Source organism: Argopecten irradians, chromosome 6, assembly GCF_041381155.1.
Source record: "Argopecten irradians isolate NY chromosome 6, Ai_NY, whole genome shotgun sequence".
Lineage (NCBI taxonomy): Eukaryota > Metazoa > Mollusca > Bivalvia > Pectinida > Pectinidae > Argopecten > Argopecten irradians.
Window position 1 is genome coordinate 18409112 of NC_091139.1, and position 24289 is coordinate 18433400.

Consider the following 24289-nt stretch of genomic DNA (forward strand, 5'->3'; position numbering starts at 1 on the left):
AAATCTAGGGATTAAAGTCGCTGAGTTCGGGATGTTAACATGTATTGTGCATTTGGTTGATGTACTTTCTGCTCTCCCTAAGGGAAGTCAAAAGAGCACAGACTGATCCACACAGATACACAATATCCAACAGTTATCCTGCCTTTGTTGACCAGCCACCGGACCTTTAGTAGGATGAGACCAATATTTTGGTGTGTGGGGGTTCTGGGTCATGCCGCCTCTCTCCTCTCTCCACTACTTATAGAGACGCACCCCCAACACCCACAGTAAGTTGTGATCAAAATAAATCCATTCCCTTTTTGTATGTAGGTAACATGTCAGGAAGTGCACACCAGTCAAAAACATAAACACTTCCCAAAATATCACTTTGTGTAGGTCAGGTTAGAGAGTCAAGACTTTGAAAAATCAGAAATGAGATACAAATTAGGTGATTATACAGACCCCTGTGATTATGGTCCATGAATGACTGTGACAATACACAGTGGTAGGTAGGTATCGTATGTCAGAATATAGATCAATGTAATGAGACAGTAGATGATATATCCTATTGTTGTTTGTAGTACAAGGTCAACCTGGAAATAAGGCTTAATAATCGTCACTCCCTAAACAAGTTAGTACTAAATAATCAACATTCCCACTATTAACTTGTTTATTTACACATTTCCTAGTTAATCAGCAATGTTTAGTTCCTGTTAAAGAACAAACAGATTTTCTGTAAGTGACCAAAACCATAGGTCCCTCTTATAATAAACACCGTCACCAACCCTTTTAAAGCTCTTTTTGTGTCTCTTCTTCTTTAAGTTTAGGCCAGGCTATTGATACTGACTCTGAGGTAACCTTATAAACAAACTCATCCACCCTATTACAATTCATCTTGTCCCTCTTATTCTACTAATTTTTTTATAAGTTTGGGCCAGGCTATTGATGCTGACCCTAACGTAGCCAAATAAATTATAAACTCGTTTACCGTATATAACAGCAGTTAAGTTATTATTGATACAAAAGACATATTGGGCCTGTAGGTGGCCTTCAAATCACAGGGGACAACTAGCTGAATACCAAGGGGTAGTGATTTTATTTTGACTATTTGATGTGATAAAATATAAGAGGTACAATGGGCTTGTATTTACCGTACAGCTTTGTAATGTAATTCACCGAGGTCAAAAGGGAAAAATGAACCAACAATCAGAAACATGATTAGAGCACCATGAAAGTTCAAACATTAATGTCACATACGGCTCAATGTAATGATAACAGATCAATGATTGTGATACCTATTTATAAGTAATAATAGGTAGTAAAGGCCAATATCGGGGTGACTAGGTATATATGTAAATCCCCTGGGGGTGAGGCCGTTAGTATTGCTGGGGGGTCAGGTAGGTATTATAACACCATCGCACCTCAAGGCTAAAGGTAGCTTTATAATAGGTGACGATAAAAACACTTTTGTATTAAAGACACATTTTCCATACAACAGATTCAAGTATTTTTTGTGGCATTTCCGATTCGGATTATTGAAACTGAATCAGACAGTGTAGGAGAATTTACATAATTTGCACATTAATATTCTCAACAACCTTGGAACACATTAATACAACATACCTAGCCCAGACAACATAAAGTATTGTAGGCCATGTGGACCCTAGTTCTAACAGTAGATCTGTCTGTAATGAACCCAGTTAGGAGGGGGAGGGAGATGTCTACAACATGGCTATAACTAGGGAGGAGGGGGAATGACTATAGGCTAACTAAAGAGTAGGGGGAGGGAGATGTCTACATTTTTCATAGCAAATTGATTTTCTGGTCAAGAATTATGGGAGCAGGTTGGGTTAAACTTAAATTTTGGGAGCAAGAAATTTGAAAATATGAGAATTTGGGAAAAGAAGGGTTAAATCTTTGGCTGGAGTTTTTTTCTTCTTTCCTCTCTCAGTTATTCTCCAGAGTCTTTCTCTGTATTTGTTCCTTCTATCATTAAATCTCCGAGACATTCTCTGTATTTCCCCCTTCTTCTTTAAGTCATCCATCCTCCGAGCTTTTAATTCCTTCATGGTGGATTATTACATCTACTGGTAGTCCTCCACTTGTACCTCTTTTTCTTACTTTACATTCTGGCCAATTTCGTCCCTCTTTTTCATGTCATCCAACCCCCATCATACTAAGGCATTTATCCTTGACCTTTATTTCTACCACCATTCTGTCACTATCTCTCTATCTTATCTTTCCCTTATTTGCCCTGCCACTATTCCCCTCCCCAAACTTTCTAACACAATATTAGCTAGCCTCCAAAACCCCTCCCCCATGTTATTTTCATGACATCTTGCTGACTATATTCAGCAATGCCTTATCAAAATTTGTCAAATTCAGTGTATGTTCAACATCCTTCTATGGAATACATGTACTATTATTTCAAAGCTTATATATTTACTTCATATATTTTTCAGAGCATTATGTATCCCTATTGACTAAATGTCAAATAGAAGTATTTTGATGTATTAAATAAACAAATCATATAGGATATGTTGATATGTTTCCAGTTTTCTGGTGGATGTTAAATCTATTATTTCTGTGTCAGATCCCCCATCGTCTGTTAGTATATTTGCCGTTTGTGCCTGGGTGGCCAGAATACTGTTGCTGTGCTTACATCATAGTGTTACACCACGTCAGTAATCAACACTATCATTGCTCTTTATAGGAACAATTTCAAGTATAAAGCCACACAGGATATCAAATCAACTTACAATCCCTAAGCTTCTGGAAGAAATATTCTGGATTTAATGACATGGATAGCATAGACATGAGAAGGCATTCAAAGTAGTGGAGAACATTGTTTCCACAATGCATTACCGGATATCTATCACTAAAAAATCAAGATGGATTAATGCCAGACCAATGGTTCATTTGGTTTCAGTTTGTTTGATATTTAATCAACACCTATGGTCACTTCAGATTGGACACTGTATCATATAGGTGTTGTGTCTCAATGTGATATTGGCGTTCTCCTCTATTTTATACTTTATAGTGCTATATCACTGAAGCATACTTACTGTAGGAGACACAAGCAACACATCCCATTTGGTCACACTTTAATGACAACTTTTAAATCTTACATCTTTCTAGCATGGAAATCAATTCTTGAGAAGTAATTTCTATCAGGTTTATTTAGAAAGGATATCCATGACAATTTAATTTTTCAGAATGAAATCAAATTAAAATTCATCAAAATTTAATTAGAAGTAATGGAAGCAGTCATTCTGATATTTCATGACATCGGGTAACCCGACATGAGGTCAGGATTCTAGGATGGTGTACGACTGCCTCTTCTGGAATTATTTCATCCGTCATTTTGACTTTGATGTCCTCAAAATATATATTTTTGTAGTTACACAACAAAGAGTATTTTAAATTTGTGTCCATTTCCTTACCAGCTTTCATGAAATTCATCACAAAGTTAAAATATTTGTTCATCAATGCTTCCAAATCCAATATCAAATAAACACTCATTTATCAGGATCCTAGATTTATAATTCTGAGCTGACATTTTAAACGATTAGGATATAAAGTTATACTGCTCTCTTCAATTCATAAACAGGTGTTGTTACTTCAAACTAATAAAACAAACAAATTTACAGGCGAGATATTTTACTGTCAGATATACGACTGTCGGAGATCAATCGTCAATACCACCATATAAAGATATTGACAATACCGTCTATAAAGGTACTTTACCGTAAAAGGATTCCCCAATTAAAACTCAATCGAGTGATAACTAGAGTTTTACAATATCGTGTGCACTTCAAAGTAAACACTTAAACATGGATATAATGGACCTTCAGCTAATCGTCATCAAACATCGTGTTACGGGGTCACCAGACACGAGTTTATAACCAAAACATCGTACACCGAACCTGTTTATTTACCTCGTAATAAAATCAATGATCTTCACGTGTGAACAAGTGCAGTAAAACTGCTGTGTATTGGTGATTTGACAGACTACAAAAATCATATCTTGGTGTTGGTTACAGCTGTTTGTGTTGTGACAGACATATAGGTCCTAATTATAATAAATATTTATCGTCAATAGTCGCAATAATCATCTGGAATGTCGGCTAATGTCGTATATAGATAATCAAACATCTATTTGCTATTGATCAAAGTCTTTGTACAGTTAATTTATAAAATATAATTTCATAATTAATTCAACAAAATATTTTCCTATTTGTTATGAAATATAAAAAAAAAAAAATTGGAGCAGAAATAATCCTGATCACAACATCAAAGACATGCAAATCTCCGGTAAATCTAATAAAAGTAATTTGACAAAATATGTATTTGAAGACTGAGACAAATTTGATATTCTATTCATCGTAAAATAAAGCTGGGATATATTAAGACCTATATATAAGTAAACTAAGAGAGCAGTGACATCCTCTACACACTAAGTACATTCTCTTAGATATGGCAGTGATACTGTTACATCATCAGAGATAAGTCATGCTCCTTAATGAGATAAACAACAAAAGTAAACATCAGGGCAGTTAAGTGGTGATGTCAGCATTAACATGTAGTGAGAAACAGTGCCCTCCACTGATCAACAGATATGTCAAAATACTGGGAATACATTTATATAGATCTAATAAGCTATTGGCCTCAGTTGATCGACTGATAGGTCAAACTGCTGGGAATATATCAAGGTCAAACTGCTGGGAATATATCAAGGTCAAACTGCTGGGAATATATCAAGGTCAAACTGCTGGGAATATATCAAGGTCAAACTGCTGAGATTATATCAAGGTCAAACTGCTGGGAACATAGCAGATAATCTAGTTATACAAATATTTCTGTAATAGTGAAGTTAATTCATCATTAGGTACACAGAACTATCATGCGATTCTCCAGAATCATTAAGTTCTGGGTATCAAATCCTACTTGTAAAATTACACTGCAAACAAAGTTACTCAAGTGACGATGGAAGGAAGCCAATTTACATATTGGAATTGTATGGTATTTCATTTAGCTATTGCACAGATCAACAAGGTGAATTAGCAGAAATACTGTTTTTAACTCAAATATATCATTCACATATATGAAGAATTAATTATTGATTTCAGTACATTCACAAATCATATTGTATTTAAAATTTAAATGGATGCTATAGGATTTTGACTTTAGGGTATACAGTTCAAGTCCCAATCAAAGCCCAGTAAATCAAAGGATTAATTGTTAGCTAATTGTTTTTAGCTAATTAGTTACCTGGTAATTAATTAACTTTCATTTTCTCAATTGTTGTATATATCACTTGGATATATCATCCTTGAAATAATCAGGTAGGAAGAGAATGGCATATATCTTTTGAAAAACTGGATCAAAAGGTGAAAGCACACCTGTGTGTTTTTAGGTAGATCCAGTTTTTATTAATTAGCACATGTCATATGTGTAATTATATACTTATTAGATTTCAATTTGCTATGTAATTTATGACTTTAATAAAATTGTGATAAAATATTTCAACATCTACACAATGTAACTATATTATATAGCATGTAGTCTATTGATCTCACATTTTTAATCGATTATAACAGTTTGTTGGTAATACAATTGTACTTTAAAACATTATGTTACCATCTGTTAGCGCAGTAATACCTTAAATTTATGTTACCAGATGACTTTAAATATATCCTTTATTGGGTAGACTACAGCTTCCCACTCTAATTAGAACATTTTATGTTCAAAGAATTTCTATTTCCTCAAACAAGATAAGCGACATAAAACTAAGGACAGGGGGTCAGTCTGGTATGTGGTCAGTGATTTATAAGACTGACCACCTCACAGCTGCCTTGACCAGTGGTGTGGTCCACTGTCAGATTTATAATTATTTATCTATGTAGCTCATCACCATGTCCCCTAAATAAATGTTTATTTGTGCTGCTCATGATGTCCAGCTGACCGAGGTGGCCCAAATTCTCATTACCTAGTGTTGGTCATTAGGACTGACCATTGGTCTCATTAACACCAGACCCTAAGGCCAATGTCCACTGGACAACATAAAAATCAACTGGCCTTGTCACTTTTTGTTTATTTGACCAGCAGCTGCCTGACCATAAGAGGATTGTGGCCAGTAACACAGGAGAACAAGCCTGCTGGTTGTTCTCTATCAATCTGTCAACTCAACCATTTACAAATGTCTTTAGATGAACATGCACATCTCACACGGATAGTGGAAGGCTAATTATTGCTAATCATTAGCAGTCATTTCAGGTCCTTGCTAACTCCTTCAGACAAAATTTAAGGCTAGTTTCATCAATATTAAACTTTCATTTTACAGTTTACATTTTGCATTTCTTAGTACATGATGTCATAAGTTCAAAAAGACCACCTAACTACAAATGTCTTTATATCAACCAAAGGAATGAATGGCAAAGAATAATGAATCAAAGACACTCCCTTTTATTCTAAAACTTAATAGACTTCTAGATGAGACAAGCAAATGAACATTAATTTTTTTAACAATTCAGTCAAAAGCAAAAATATTTAGACTATGATGACAAGAGGAATCTATTGAATAAACTTGTATTGAAATTATCATGCAATTATTTTAATGAAGGAAGATTGTAAATTTTTGGTAATTTCCTTAACTATGAAATTCAAATGAACTTTCAAGTTTAGCTTCTATCTGTAATAATTCCCATTGATAAGTTGACACTTTTGAATTTTGAAAATTATGTTTCAAAACAAGCAAGTTGATTGGTCCAACAGGAACCAATCATATTGCTGTATTTGAATTTGAACTGATTCCCATGTGTAATTAACCTCAGTCCATATCTATCTGATGGACATGGAGATTGATTGACCATGATGTCAAGGGGTAATTGGATAAGAGAGATCAACCCTGTCACTCACTGACCAGTAGATCTGGATAATGACCAATGTCTACACCACACTGAATGGTCAATCCCCACTCTCCTGCTGTTACTCCAATGGAATGGTCAAGCTTAGCTAACTTTAGATGTAATGGTCATAATAATTATCTCCTTACCTAAGGCATGTCAGAATAGACATCTCAAGTGGTGGTCAGCTGCTCTGGTCAGCTTAACACTGACCACTGGTCTGAGTGGCCAGACACTGACACTGGCAGTGACAAGAGTTGAGGTCCAGCAACACTTCTACAGTCCAGTGGTCAAGTTTGGCAGGCACCATTAGGTAATCTTGATCAATAATGAGCACCCACACTTCAGGGCTCTAATACACTTAATGGACCTGTAATTAAATAAAACTTATCTGTAAGTAAATATGTTATAACATTTGACCATAATGGACAGACACAATTTACTAGATAATCAATCTCAGTATAAAACATCTGTTTATAAAGGACACCTGTCTAACAAGAATTCCACAGAAGTGGATGTGGCGCCTGCATAGCAGTTACAAACATCACAAAATATAGTTATTTACAGTTGAAATATTGTTAATAAATAGGTGAAGTTATCAAGTACCGTAACTCTTTGCAAATATTGATGATTTTTGACCAGTATCAAACCCATCTGAGATCTCATTGATATAAAGAAATGTGCATAATTTGGTTGAAATATTGAATAAAAAAGTTATTGAGGGGAAACCCAAGAAATGAGAGATTTCTCTCATAAATCTAGATTTTACTAATGAAATCATGTGATACTATATAAAATACTACCTGCATTAGAGGGTAACAGAGTGCCTAGTGTCACCCCGAGGATATCACTGTTCGCCTCGGGTGACAGTGATATTCCGAGGGGTGACACTAGGCACTGTCACCCTCTAATGCAGGTAGTATTTATTTTATTATACCAAAAGTCTAGAAACAAAACTACTTTTCAAGTATTTGCAATCTATTGAATTATTTGATTTTAGCAAAAGTCGAACAGTCACCGTTGGCAGTAGAATAACATATGATCAGCTGCTACTCATTAGCGCTAACTTAACGTTTTTGTAAATCTCAATGAATTTTGGTTTCGTCCCGTCGTCTGTTTACAACATTATAGCAATGTCACGAAGATGCTTAAAATCGCATGTCTTCCGTTCACCTAATCACCACGGGGTTCATAAAAACCAACATATAGTGCTTGGACGGTAAGCGAAAAGGCGTGAACGCAAAGCTCCGTTCTTAATTTGAAAAAAACGATATTGATAAATAGACTAATTTGGCAAAACTATTACTAAATAGCTCCAGATAAATTTTGAAGTGTCGCTTCAAAAAACAAAGATGGTGTCGAAAAAAGAAACGAGTGCGCATCTTTTTCGGGCGATTAATATTTTGAACTATCAAAAATACACTATTACCCGTTACTAGGGGGTTGATACGAACGTGTCTATTGTTTCCTATTGTTCTAATGATACCTGCCGTGTGATAGTGTAAAATACCAAATATCTCTCGACCAATCAGAATGCAGGATTCTCACTTGAGGTATAACAAAGTGTTTTGTTGCCCGGATGTAGAGAGCTAGGGTGCATGCGTTTCGCGGTGTTTTAGCTCCCAGCATCCATTCGGTAATATACAGGGAAATATCCATAGGTAAATTTGAGGTAAGTATCACATGGTGAGTGAAGTAAAATTAGCTGTGTTGATAATTTCAAAGTCCCGCAACTCTTGCAAATATTGACAGATTTTGCATTGCAGGTGACACAAAAAGGATACATTTACAGCTGTTCCTTGTCTGCCTTCTTATAGGAAGACTATATTTAATACTAGAATATATGTATATAATGAAGCAAGTTGACAGTTGTATGTTTCCAATTTCATGAAATAAATTGAGGCACAACCATAAAAAAAAAAAAATTGTCATTGAAAAACAATGCACATAGCTCTTTCAAAAAAATTTCTAGTACACTGATGACTTTGAATTAAACTATGTATAATTTAAATACTTTTGCAAAGGAATAAATTCCAGGGTATAATTACATCTATAAATAAAACATATCTAGAAGTTGATATATTTAAAGGAAATAAAACAATTTTAGGAGATACAATAAGACAGATTTATTGTAGAAAGTAATGTCTGTAACATCTGTAGTGTCTGAACATAGAACATGTTATCCCAAAACGCCGACTATCTCTCGAGTAATAAAGCCCATTTTGGTTCATTTATGTACATGAAAATAAATTTTATTTTTAATGAATACAACAGACAGAGTAATTGAATTTAAAATTGCAGTTAATTCTTATAACACCTAAAACTTACTTAATCTATTCAGAATACATTAGAGGCAGGCGCTTTTAATTTGTTTTGTCATCAAAAATTGTATTAAGAATTTCGGTGAAGCTGCAACATTTTTGCGGCGGGGAGTCGATAATTATCAGTGACATGGGGACAATGCCGTCTCCTCGGTTCAGTCTGATAATCTCTATCAAATAAAAAAAAGTTACCATGGATTCAGTTTCCATGGAATCCCTGTCGTTTCCGAGGAATCAGGGACTAGGAGACGAAAGTGTTTCTATTGAACGAGAGAATGACCCTTGCACTGACCCCCACATTGATATGCAGAATGTCAGAGATAAGAAAACATTTACAGGAGGCTGTTAGCCCAGGCTTGAGTGCCAACATTGAATTACAGGGACAGGGACATTGACAGCTCCCTAAGCCTAGCTACACATCCATCAACTACCATTTTAATCCGAAGCTCCCTAGGGAGTCGTCAAGACTAACAGCAGTAGGGGCCTTCTGACCAGCCCCAGGAGCTGCAGAGTGGAAGCAATCTCATTCCAACTAATTACTACACAGCTGAAAGTCAGAGGAGAAACCATCACCAGATTATATCTGAAACCCTTTAATTGTAGAAATTGTTCGTCTGATTATGACATTTCCATAGTAACTATTGTTCAACCCACCGGCCAATTTCCTCACATTCTCTCTTACCCTGATTAAGTTTCCCTGACTTATGAAAAAAGATAATCATTATCTTTCAAATAACAAATTTGAGCCAAACAATGAGTCACTCGGAGGCGAAGAGTATCCCTCATCTCTGTGAGCCATTCACTCCAGTGTCACATGCTTTTATTGGCAGAAATTGTCGTGATATGCAAATGAACCATTATCCTGCAGAAAACGTATAAGGGGTAGAGGAAATAAAGTGTGAGTTATCAATAGACGATGCCTGGCTGCTGATGATAATTTTCAACATAGATTAATGTATTGGATGAATGCGTATCTTGTCAATTTTTATTAAAACTGCTCTGTTTGGGTTTTTACGATACAGCCACTGTAACAATGCACACAAGTCCACGACTCCTTAATCACGCAGACATCACGCATAAATAGCCACTTATTAAAACGTTTCGGTGACACGGACATAATTCTTCCCAGTATATGACATGAACAAAATGAGCTAATAAAATGTTTCTTTGATCCAATTATTTCCAAACATTTTAATATAACGTAACACATGCAAGTTTGTCATAGATCAAAGCCTGTCGTTTTCCATTTTGGATTTATTACATTAGCTATCATACCATGTGGATGCAGTTTTAAAATCAATCTTTAAATAATCATAGATAATGTTAATGTTTGTCAGTGCTTATCTACGAAGTGCTATCAAATGTTGTTTACTTGTTTGACTACATGACAGATGTTTGGAACAGACTGTTTCTTTTTCTGATAAATTGATTTCGTTACATAAAATCCGCCATTGATTTCTGAGCTAGTTTCATCTTTTATGGACTCTATATGAAAAAAATAATCCATTCTATTCAATTACATCCTTAGATGAATCTGCATAGAAATAACAATCTGATGAATAATTTATCTCCAGCCGACCACTTTAAGGCATACCAAACTATCCATGGACCGGACTGACCATTTAGGGCCATACCAGTACTTTAAGAACAAATCCATACTCAATTTTGTTGACCACAGCCATGGCCTTGACCAGTGTGTATTTCACCAGGGAAACATCATTAACTAATAATAGCCACATGTCATTTGCATATCTGTGCTGGGATCTAATAAACATGGATTTTCACATCCTAGGTGACAACAGCCCTAACGAGGAGAGATAGGGTTAAATAGGGTAACAGCAGCCACAGTATCCAAGGAAAAGGATAGTCAATATAGACAGCTAGAGAGGTTAGCCACTGGTCGACAAAGAAATGACAGCAACTGAGCCAGGATAGAAGACAGACACTGTAGCCAGGTGAGGTAACAGCCACTGTAGCCAGGTGAGGTAACAGCCACTGTAGCCAGGATAAATGGCAGCCACTGCAGCCAGAAGAGATGACAGTCACTGTAGCAAGGATACATGGCAGCCACTGTAACCAGGAGAGATGACAGCCACTGTTGTCAGGATATATGGTTGCCATTGTAGCTACAGTCAATATAGCTAGGAGAGATGAAAGCCACTGTAGCTAGGAGAGATGAAAGCCACTGTAGCCAAGAGTCACTGTAGCCTAGGAGAGATGGCAGCCACTGTAGCTAGGAGAGATGAAAGCCACTGTAGCCAAGAGAGATGAAAGCCACTGTAGTCAGGATATATGGCAGCCACTGTAGCTACAGTCACTGTAGCTAGGAGAGATGACAGCCACTGAAGCTAGGAGAGATGAAAGCCACTGTAGCCAGGATATATGGTAGCCACTGTAGTCAGCATATATGGCAGCCACTGTAGCCAGGAGAGATGACAGCCACTGTAGCTAGGAGAGATGAAAGCCAGTGTAGCTAGGAGAGATGAAAGCCACTGTAGCCAAGAGAGATGAAAGCTACTTTAGCCAGGGGAGATGAGTGTCACTGTATCCAGGAGAGATGACGGCCACTGTAGCCAGGAAAGATGATAGCCAGGGAAGATGACAGTCACTAGCCATGAGAGATGACAGCCACTGTAGTCAGGAAAGATGGTAGCCAATGTAGCCAGGGGGGATGACAGCCACTGTAGCCAGGGGAGATGACAGTCACTGTAGCCAGGAGAGATGACAATCACTGTAGCCAGGAGAGATGACAGTCACTGTAGCCAGGAGAGATGACAGCCACTGTAGCCATGAGAGATGACAGCTACTGTAGCCAGGAAAGATGGCAACCAGGGGAAATGACAGTCACTGCAGCCAGGAGAGATGACAGCCACTGTAGCCAGGAAGATGACAGCCAATGTAGCCAGGAGAGATGACAGCCACTGTAGCCAGGAGAGATGACAGCCACTGCAGCAAGGGAGAGATGACAGCCACTGTAGCCAGGAAAGATGGTAGCCAATGTACCAGGGAGATGACAGCCACTGTAGCCAGGAGAGATGACAGCCACTGTAGCCAGGAAAGATGGTAGCCAATGTAGCCAGGGGAGATGACAGTCACTGTAGCCAGGAGAGATGACAGCCACTGTAGCCAGGAAAGATGGTAGCCACTGTAGCCAGGGGAGATGACAGCCACTGTAGCCATGAGAGATGACAGCCACTGTAGCCAGGATATATGGCAGCCAATGTAGCCAGGAGAGATGACAGCCACTATAGCCAGGAAAGATGTAGCCAGGAAAGATGACAGCCACTGTAGCCATGAGAGATGACAGCCACTGTAGTCAGGAAAGATGGTAGCCACTGTAGCCAGGGGGATGACAGCCACTGTAGCCAGGGGAGATGACAGTCACTGTATCCAGGAGAGATGACGGCCACTGTAGCCAGGAAAGATGGTAGCCAGGAGAGATGACAGCCACTGTAGCCAGGGGAGATGACAGTCACTGTAGCCAGGAGAGATGACAGTCACTGTAGCCAGGAGAGATGACAGCCACTGTAGCCAGGAGAGATGACAGCCACTGTAGCCAGGAGAGATGACAGCCACTGTAGCCAGGAAAGATAGGTAGCCAGGGGAGATGACAGTCACTGTAGCCAGGGGAGATGACAGTCACTGTAGCCAGGAAAGATGGTAGCCAATGTAGCCAGGGGAGATGACAGCCACTGTAGCCAGGAGAGATGACAGTCACTGTAGCCAGGAGAGATGACAGCCACTGTAGCCAGGAGAGATGACAGTCACTTAGCCAGGAAAGATGACAGCCAATGTAGCCAGGAGATGACAGCCACTGTAGCCAGGAGAGATGACAGCCACTGTAGCCAGGAAAGATGACAGCCATGTAGCCAGGAGAGATGACAGCCACTGTAGCCAGGAGAGATGACAGCCACTGTAGCCAGGAAAGATGGTAGCCAATGTAGCCAGGGGAGATGACAGCCACTGTAGCCAGGAGAGATGACAGCCACTGTAGCCAGGAGAGATGACAGCCACTGTAGCCAGGAGAGATGACAGCCACTGTAGCCAGGAGAGATGACAGCCACTGTAGCCAGGAGAGATGACAGTCACTGTAGCCAGGAGAGATGACAGCCACTGTAGCCAGGAAAGATGGTAGCCACTGTAGCCAGGGGAGATGACAGTCACTGTAGCCAGGAGAGATGACAGCCACTGTAGCCAGGAGAGATGGTAGCCACTGTAGCCAGGAGAGATGACAGCCACTGTAGCCAGGGGAGATGACAGTCACTGTAGCCAGGGGAGATGACAGTCACTGCAGCCAGGGGAGATGACAGCCACTGTAGCCAGGAGAGATGACAGCCACTGTAGCCAGGAGAGATGACAGCCACTGTAGCTGGGAGAGGTGTCTACTAGGGGAATGATAATGACTGTTGATAAGGAAAGGACAGACATTCAGATGGTAGTAAAATGCTACTATTTTCATAATGATGAAGCTGCCAATATTATAACTAATGCATGGTTATTGTTGTAACATGATGAGTGTTGTCTACTAAAGGAAGGCTTTCCACTAATAATAACCAGGAATGAAGCCCAATCTGTTAATAATATTTATTGAGTGTACCAGTAAAACTGAGCTGGCCTAATGAAGGGGAAGCAAGCCATGCTGCAAAAGGAATTGGTCTTCTCTAGCACCAGGAGATTCTATCTTATCTGATCAGCCTACTAATGCGGCATGAAGTGAAACTCCCCAGCTCACACCTGCCTACAGTTCTGACTTGTGTTATCACCCAAAACCCAATTCTACAAATTAGATGCACGTCTTTCTAAATGAAGCCAAACTAGGTTTGTTTTTTGTTCCAATAGTTGAAAAACTAGATTTTTTAGCATTTTCCCCCTCACATTTTTTAAATAACCAAAATAGTTCAGAATATTGCATTATCAGTGAATTTATGAATACACCTATGGAAACTGGTTTGATGAACACAATATGTAGATAGAGATGTGAGGAGATGACATATCAAGTGGTTGTAAACTATACCAGACAAGTTTGGTGATAGAAAATTGTGTACTGACAGAGGACAGGTCAAGCAAATGTCATACAGAGGCTGTAAAAAGCTACCATCTATATTCTCCCGTCTTTGTCAGGCTGACAGTGTCAGTCAGCCTCAGTAACATCTACATATAATGATGGTGGACCATTTTACAGACATCTTGTCTGCAACCCAAAAATATGACAGAAATTGTCGCATCTCTGCCTGAAGATAAACACCCACTGAAGTCCAAACATTATTCAGAGATATGAAAATTCCAAGGAATTTCCATAAGTGAAGTTACAAGGGTAGTGTTGGAGAACCAGGCCTATCATTACCAAAAACCAAACCTAGAAAATGAAAATGTTGCGGAAACAAAAGAGATAAACTTCGGTCAATATACCAAGTATATGTGATTAAGATCAAAGTCACCTTGATATGACCTTGAAAATTACCTAATCAGGTTATTAGAACAGTTAATTACCTAGTAAGCGCTGAGATTGTAGGTGGAGACCATGTGGTGTGACCAAACTGTAGGCAGTTCTGTTAGCTTTATACTCCGATAGGCTGAAAAATAAAGGTTTTCAAGCTAACAATACTTTCACTGTTAGATCACAAATTATAAACTAGGATTAAATTATATGGACAAGGATAGTCCATACCATTGAGTTTTCAGTATATTATATTAGAACATTCTGCAAAGCAAGGGTCATCAAAATGTTTGTGTTGAGATACAAGGATTCATGTCAATGGTGAGAAATAGATTCTGGTACTTGTGTTAAAAAATTGTGAAGATTGTAGATTACTAGTAAAGACTTTGATTACTGGTGAGAAATAGGCTCCAATACTAGTGAGAAATAGGCTATGATACTAGTGAGGAATAGGCTACAATTCTAGTGAGAAATAGGCTATGATACTAGTGAGAAATAGGCTATGATACTAGTGAGGAATAGGCTACAATTCTAGTGAGAAATAGGCTATGATACTAGTGAGAAATAGGCTACAATACTAGTGAGAAATAGGCTATGATACTAGTGAGAAATAGGCTACAATACTAGTGAGAAATAGGCTATGATACTAGTGAGAAATAGGCTACAATACTAGTGAGAAATAGGCTATGATACTAGTGAGAAATAGGCTCCAATACTAGTGAGAAATAGGCTATGATACTAGTGAGAAATAGGCTACAATACTAGTGAGAAATAGGCTATGATACTAGTGAGAAATAGGCTCCAATACTAGTGAGAAATAGGATATGATACTAGTGAGAAATAGGCTCAAATGCTAGTGAGAAATAGGATATGATACTAGTGAGAAATAGGCTCCAATACTAGTGAGAAATAGGATATGATACTAGTGAGAAATAGGCTCAAATGCTAGTGAGAAATAGGCTATGATACTAGTGAGAAATAGGCTACAATACTAGTGAGAAATAGGCTATGATACTAGTGAGAAATAGGCTACAATACTAGTGAGAAATAGGCTATGATACTAGTGAGAAATAGGCTACAATACTAGTGAGAAATAGGCTATGATACTAGTGAGAAATAGGCTACAATACTAGTGAGAAATAGGCTATGATACTAGTGAGAAATAGGCTACAATACTAGTGAGAAATAGGCTATGATACTAGTGAGAAATAGGATATGATATTAGTAAGAAATAGTCTACAATACTAGTGAGAAATAGGCTATGATACTAGTGAGAAATAGGATATGATAATACTGAGAAATAGGCTATGATACTAGTGAGAAATCAGTTAGTGAGATATAGGCTAAGATAATAGTGAAAAATGGATTCTGCAAAATGGTGACCAAAATTTTTGCAGTTGACTTCAATATTACTGTACTTATTGAAATCTATACTGATGGTGGGTATCACTTTTGATATGATTTACACTCTACTGAATTGACAACTTTGTCAGCCTCCATGAGGCTGCTTATTTACAGATGACCCCCAGTGTTTATGTTTCGTGTGCACACGGTTAGCCTATCAAGGTAATGAATACAATCGTGTGTTTGTGAAGTGATGATAAGACCATAATGAATGTGGTTTGTGTATTTGTAGGGCTGGTTTTATCTGCAGTGTCAGACACCTTACACAATCTCCACCTCTTTTCCCCCAGCTCCACCAAACCTCATCAACACTTAAATCACAAGCCTAATTAGAAAACTAACCCTTCAAACAATCGTCTAATTAGAAAACTAACCTCTCCAACAATTCACTAATTACGATCGCCACCTTTACAACTCGAGAGTGATCATTAGCACACTCAGGTAAATTGTCCTCATCTGTGGTATTTATCTCTGTTGACTTCAGACCATGAATTATAGAGAGAGATACCCAACATATGACCCAAAATGATTAGTGTTGTAAGCATGTAATACAGACCATTTGTGTCAACTCCTGATGTATACTTACAGGGGATTCAAGTCAAAACTAATGTACTAATGTGACACAAAACTATGTGGCATCAAGATGTACTGTATGTACAAGTGGCATAAAGGTGTGATGTACTAGTTGTATCAGAATGTTCTTGTATCAGTGACCAAGTATGTGGCATCAAGATGTGATGTATCAGTGACATCAAGATGTGATGTATCAGTGATATCAAGATGTGATGTATCAGTGGCATCAAGGTGTGTGTATATGTGGCATCAAGATGTGATGTATCAGTGGCATCAAGATGTGTGACATCAAAGTGTGATGTATCAGTGACATCAAGTCAAGATGTGATGTATCAGTGACATCAAGATGTGATGTATCAGTGACATCAAGATGTGTGATGTATCAGTGACATCAAGATGTGATGTATCAGTGGCATCAAGATGTGATGTATCAGTGACATCAAGATGTGATGTATCAGTGACATCAAGATGTGATGTATCAGTGGCATCAAGATGTGATGTATCAGTGACATCAAGATGTGATGTATCAGTGACATCAAGATGTGATGTTCAGTGTTACATGACATCAAGATGTGATGTATCAGTGATATCAAGATGTGATGTACTAGTGACATCAAAGTGACCATGTATGTGGCATCAAGTTTATATGTACTAGTGGCATCAGCATGTTGCATCAGAGTGTGAAATACCAGAGGTAAAGTATGTGGTATCAAGATGGCATGTACTAGTAGCATCAAAAAGTGATGTATAAGTGACAAAGTATGTGGCATTAAGTTAAGATGTACTAGTGGCATCAGGTTGTGACACCAAAGTATGTGGCATTAAGTTAAGATGTACTAGTGGCATCAGGTTGTGACACCGGAAAATTATGTACCAGAATCGTCAAAGTGTGATGTACAGACGGCATTAGCATGAGAAATCAGAGTGATGTATCACAGATCAAGTATATGGCATTAAAATTAGACGTACTCGTGGCATCAGGATATGATTTGGTAGTGGCATCAGAGTGTGATTTACGAGTGGCTTCACATAGCGACATGATTATTTCATCAGCACAAAATGTTCATTTGGCATCACTTTTCGACACCTACAGACAGCATTAGTGGTGGACTACGATTGTGCTTATGACATCAACATGTGTTTTAATTGTCCTGAAAATGAAATTTGATATATAAATGCTTGAATAGTTATTTACATAATACAGTATTTGTGTTTGTATGCTAATAGGTAAATTTGTCATACATACAAATGCACATGATCGTCAACACACACTTAACAAATGTCACCACTAGATCTGGGGTACTTAGAGATCTAGTACATTGTGTCACTAGGTGACAGGCTGACCTCACACTGCATATATACTATATACTCTAGCTCTTACACTTTTAAAATACTTAAACTAAATCAGTGATATTTCATACAAAACAAAAATGGCTAAAGTAGCTAATAAAGTAAAATTCGCTCAGAATGCCTCATTTTCATGTAAAAAGGTTGATTACACCTAACTTAGTCAAAGTCAGAATAAATGAAAGTTTAGATAAGTTTAACGTCGTATTAACAGCTATGTGACTTATAAGGATGTGCCACGGTTAGATGGAAGAGGAAAGCTAGAGTTACAAGACATGAAATGAAAGTCTATATTTGTGTTTACTTTGATTTTATCATTGATGAAATCTGAGAATCAGCAGCTAATTTAAAATATCCCTTTCCTATGTTGATTTTTAAATATTCTTTTTCTAAAACAAAGTGTATACATCATTATAATTGTTTTTAGTAATTGTAAGGTCTTATAACCATTAAACCATCCGAGCATGATAGACCATTTATAAACAGTAAAAAGGTTTATCTTTTAAATGTTTTATAACTGTCAAAAACAGTGCGTAGGTGGATTAGTTTAAAAATATTTGTTTTGAATTTTTTTATTCATCTATTCATTTTTTTATATCCAATTTAGCTAAACAATCACCAAGGACAACTTGTCCCTGGGTATAAGACAATGTTTTGGGAGGCTGCAGTATTTGATTGTGATAACACAGATAAAGCCACTTGAAAACATGACTCGGACACACCCAATCACAGACTTTGAAGCCTTCTCTGTATCCTACATACATGTATGTTGTGATTGTAAATGGGAGACTGCAGCTGTCTATTACATAAAGTGATCTCATCAGATAACACTGCTTCAGATACGGAGCTGGAAACTCCACCTTGTTACATATTGCATGGGTCATCTCAATTTCTATAAATGACCATGGTTCCAGATTATGTCTTGACCTGGGAAAAGGACTTGGTGACTATAACCAAATAAGAGGAATACTCAACTTAAAGGAATAGGTAAGGTGGAGGAAGATATTAGAAAGATAATCATTAATAGAAAGTCCCAATTGAAAGTTCAGTCACCAAGACAATCATGCCATGGGGAGTGGGTCAATATTTAATACGCTTCTGCCAATTGATGTAGTTTGTAGGTAATTATACAGAAATTACATCATGTGTCAGATCAGGATATCTAAAGAATCGGAGAAATATTTATATATAGTTCAAATTAAGCCTGAATTCAGTTAGAAAGTAGCCTTTTAATTTTTATTTGATACGATCTTAGCCATTATTATCAGGTCACAGAAAACCTTGTAGCATCATGTCTGCATCTTAGGGAAGCTTGTAAAAGAAGGTCAGGGTCATTTAGAAGCTTATATATGAAATTGCTGCCAGTCACAGTGAAGCTTGCTATATATGTTATATAGACTACCCTCGAGAACCTTTCAATTCCTGATACCATCTGCTGCTCATGCAAGGTCAAATCTGACTGATAAGTCATAATTCTAACATGGCCTTCAAAAGACTTTATTTTCTGAAAAATATTTTAATGTTCCTAGACGTGTTTTACTCTTGTTCTGCGTTTGTGCACATGCATTTTGAGTGGAAGATAATAGTTTGGTATAGTTGGTTTGAGACAGATCTACTAACCACATATATCTAGGTTTGATAATGTACCAGTCGCTATCTGATGCAGAGCGGGATTTCTATCTACATTTTGATTTATCATTATAACTTTAAGGAAACTGATGTCTTTTTATCTATAGCCCCTCCTATTGTAGTGATTATTGCTAACATTTACTGACCAGGGAGAGGGAGTGACAGCAGTGGCCAAATAGGTAATATACATGATATAGTGGTTAAGATGTCTGACATTCTACCATAAGCCCTGGACCTTTGGGCACCCATGGCCAAGTGGTTAAGGTGTCCAACATCTTGCCACAACCACTTTATTTCTGGGCTGAGTTGGAAATTAACATATATAAAGCATTCATCAGTTATATTTCTGACTTTTGGATAGTGGTTTTAGCTTTACCTTAAAGTTTGGAACATCTTAAATCACCCACAGCTATTCATAGCCCTATGCTATGCAGGATCAAGCTTAACGTTATGAAAACTGGAATAACTGAAATATAAGAAAGGCATTTTTTCTTCTTCTCGACTACACTTCCAGATCTTATATCAATTCTTTGGCCTTGATTACAGCTCATCCCAGATCAGATGGCCATACTATCTACCAATTATTGATAAACATTGTATAATTGTCTTGATGTGTTTAGATAAATATTGTATAATTATCTTGATGTGTTTATATCTTTTCGCGATGATTCTATTAGAAGTATATCCCTATACACGATGGGCAGTATGATGAATGTCCTCACTGGTCACTGGAGAACATCGGCCTCAAAATCCTCCGTCTAATGGTCATAACCTTAGTGGACTAGCGACCATCGCCAGAAGTCATTTCCGAGTGTGTATCAGGTAAAAACACATGTTTCTTTCCCATACACCACTCAGATATATAACACTTTGGGGATGAGATTGTTGATAACTGCTGTTAAATATCAGGCATGTTTATCTTGCACTGACGGCCATTATAATGTAGCGAATCAAACAGCAACTTCATCTCTTAATTACCTAGGCATGATCAGTCACATGGGACAGGTAAAAATACTACAGGTATCATTATGGTTTCTTTGAAGTTTGAATTAGAATTGACTTGTGTCGTTACAACTGTTCAATATCCTCCCGACCCACTAAGGAAGGGTAATGTTGGTGGCCCCTAGGGTCTCCAACAGACTGAGACTAGAGGTAATGTACGGTAATAGCCCCTAGGGTGTCATTTAGAAAATGTCCCCCGAGACACAGAAAGAAATACTAGATTATTATACAACCATTTTCCTATCAAAAGAGAGTATCAATTATTAGATTGAACTTGTTTGCAGTACTGTATCAGGTACTGGAATCTCCTCAAACCTATGTCCAACAAAATCTCATTCAATTTTCCACATAGTTGATTAATATCCAAAGATAAGGTCACTCACTTGAAGATAAATCTTATCTACGTTTCGTAACTTTTAACCAAATTTTAGTAAAATTGTAATGGGGAAAAGTTGATGATTTGATACACATGAAAAGATTGACATTATACATGTCCACTACCATTACATGACCTTATTACATAAGGTTCATGACCCTACCTAACACCTGTATATTCAAGTCTTTACATAACACACATGGACTATGAACGAATCTAACACCCTGCATGACTCCCACCTGAACTAATGTACCCTGATCATTTGATTTAATCATTTCTGATGAGTAAACCACCTGATAGATCATGGTGATGACCTTCAGAAGTTTGATTTTTTTACGAGGTCACCCACCCAGCGGCCCTAATTAGACTGTGTATACCTGTGCTACCTGTACGCTACAATCGTTAATTACCTACAGCGATTACAGGTAAAAAGGCGAGCGCCACGGGTAAGCACCGTAATACACACACTGCACTTCCTCTGCTGTGACACACACTATCTAACATTAAATCTGAACACTACGATCAAAGGCAAACGGTGGCAAATGTCGATCCATACGTGTCTCTACATTGTAAAAGTTGAACTTTTAAAGAAATTTGAGTTTTATTTGTACACTGTAGGTAAAGTCGTCAGCCGTCACTGACTATTTGGCGGGGTGATCTACAAGCTCCAACCGGCTACACCGAAATAGTCCAAGGAACTTAAGTCCACTGTGACAAGACGAGACAACTTCTACTGTTTCAAAGTGGCTACTGAACCAAGAAATCAGCAGAAATCTAAATGCCCATTATAAAATTTTATTTTAATGACTCGTGCCTTGTCAGTGGTTTGGAGTGAAAGTCTGCCCCAGGCGCTCGGTGATAACTATCACATCAGCTTCGCTCTTCCGCTCCACATATACACAATCAAAATTTAAGTAGATTGAAAAATGATATAGAGGATATTATCTTGTAACATTTTTATTTGATGACTCTGTAGCAAGTTTAATCTTGCTGAGTGTGTAAGGCCAGTGAGGTGGCATCTTTATGTTCTATACTGGCGGTAAGTTTACCTCTCCAATTGGAGGCAACATGCTCTCCTCCCAGGCCCACACAGCCTCCTATAGACTCTGCAACGATACCTATAGGCCATTCATATACATTCTGAGCCTCATAAGGGTCCTTTAGGGATACAAATCAGCCCTTTTAGGACAAGACCTTTTGGCCATACACGGATGCATTCACAGTCCCATGAAGGCCTCATAGAGAGATACATATACGATAGGCCCTTTTAGAATAACTGCTTTATAGGTATATATGGACCCTAAAAATCTGTCTGCTCTAAGGATACATATAAGCCCTTTTAGGATACGTGAAGGCCCTTTACAAATGCATCCAGTTTCATGTGAGACCTACAGGCCTCTTTGGAACACCTAAAGGTTTTACAAAGGCATATATGTAGATCGCTATGTTTCTATATAAATTCATCCACAGCATGTGGACCCTTTGGATACATAAAGGGCCCTTCTTGGATACCTACAGGCCCTTTATAAATGCATTTAGTGTCTTATTGAGGTTTTATAAGGATACTCAGACTTTTTTAGGATATCAAAATACTTCTAGACCGTCAGGTCTGCTATAAATGCATTTCCAGTTCCCTGAGGATATTAGACAGAGATCTCGCTTATCAGGAGGCAAGAGGTAAAATATTATTGAAGTTGATACCAAGGGAATAAGAGGTTAATAACAACAGATCAACATCAGTCCTCGGAGAATTCAGATACAGATTTAGGGAAAATTTTAAGACAGAAAAGAGGTATCAGAAAAAAAAATCTTGACTTGCTTTTGGATATGATGTTACAAGCATGCATGATTACATATATTTTACAGTCATGTATACATTACACACTGATGCACGGTACACCAATACACAACAATCATCACACAATAAAAGGAATATTAATTCACCACCAAGACTGAACAAGTCTTCGGCATGGAAACAAATTCAAACAAATCACAACATATATACACCGCTTTTTGTTATTTAGGTCGTGAGAAAATGAAACGTTAATGTCACCTTGGGAGTAAAAACATCAAAATTCCTAAGATTTTAAACTAAAGTTTCCATATAGATATCAATGGATTTCTTGTCTGTTCACGTATCCTGTATCTACATAAAATCTATACTGATCTCCCAGGTAACTATAGAGCTGATAAATCGGTTCCTATTAAAAACATGTATACACACATATAACCACGGTGACACCTACAAATCTTATAACGAAGGACAAGAACAGGCAATCCTGATAACCTAGGGGATACACATTACTGTATAATTAACATAAGTCAATTGTGGAATGATTTTCGACATTAGATCACATTAAACTTGCCTATTTGAGAGTAATTGCTGGGTAGGTGGGTACCAGCGTTTGTTGTCACCTGCTCACGGCAATGAAGGGGCTGCTAGGACCCGTCTACGTAATAGAATCTCGACATCAGCTGGTTCACAAAGTAAAGAAGTAAAGGATATTGTAACGCCTGACCACCAACACGCTTTCTAATTTTGTAGAATTAAACAGAGGTTTCAGTACTGGAGTATGATTTACCTCGATCCTCCTCAACCGCTCTGTCGGCAAGAGAGACAAGGGCGCTAGCCATTGTTATATAAACATGAGCAAGCACTTCTTTTTGTCATTTTAACTTCTCCCATTTCAACAGTAAAAATTTTGTAAAGAACTTTGAACACACACAATGTATACCTCAATATATGAGTAATCTTGGCAGTTAAACTTTTAGGTTTAAACCCATTTTACTACATGACAAAGTTGTTTTTTTCTCTATATTTCTTTTCTTTCTTTTTGATAAATTTTGTCTGTAAATACAAAAGTAAATTGCGGTTAAGTATAGTCAGTATGCTGATGGTCAATTTTTCTTCTATGGGCATCTTGAAATACCTTGAAGAAACAGGGTTTAGCAAAGACCTGCTCTCCTAAAAGGACAAAATGAGGTCTAGGACACTACATAACCATATAATTTTACGGAATCAATTTTTTTGTGGTTCGGAGAGACATTGCCATAGTTGAGAAAATTTGATCTGCCAAAAGTTGAGAATAGATAAATCATACATCTATAACCAAATTGCCAAATAAACCACTACCATCACGATGTAATAAAGCAAAATCATTGTCAGATTTTGGTTTTCGCCCACAGATAAGCCGCACTGGTGTATAAGCAACACTCCCGATTTTCAGGGAAAAAAGTCGCAGCTTATACTCCTGGAAATATAGTAATTATTTTTTTGGTCTAATTTTTAATCCAATTTACATTTTTTTTATCCATG

At 37.6% G+C, this 24289-nt stretch overlaps 1 long non-coding RNA gene across 9 annotated transcripts in view; it reads right to left on the reverse strand.

The window, feature by feature from the left end:
• LOC138325210 (uncharacterized) overlaps nt 1-24289 on the reverse strand; it is a 147789-nt gene that overhangs the window by 50232 nt on the left and 73268 nt on the right. For all 9 annotated transcript variants that reach the window (XR_011208738.1, XR_011208741.1, XR_011208740.1 and 6 more), the window contains 2 exons: nt 14696-14778; nt 7034-7254 (listed from right to left, as the gene is read on the reverse strand). This is a non-coding gene — a long non-coding RNA (uncharacterized lncRNA). The remainder of the gene's footprint in view (nt 1-7033; nt 7255-14695; nt 14779-24289) is intronic.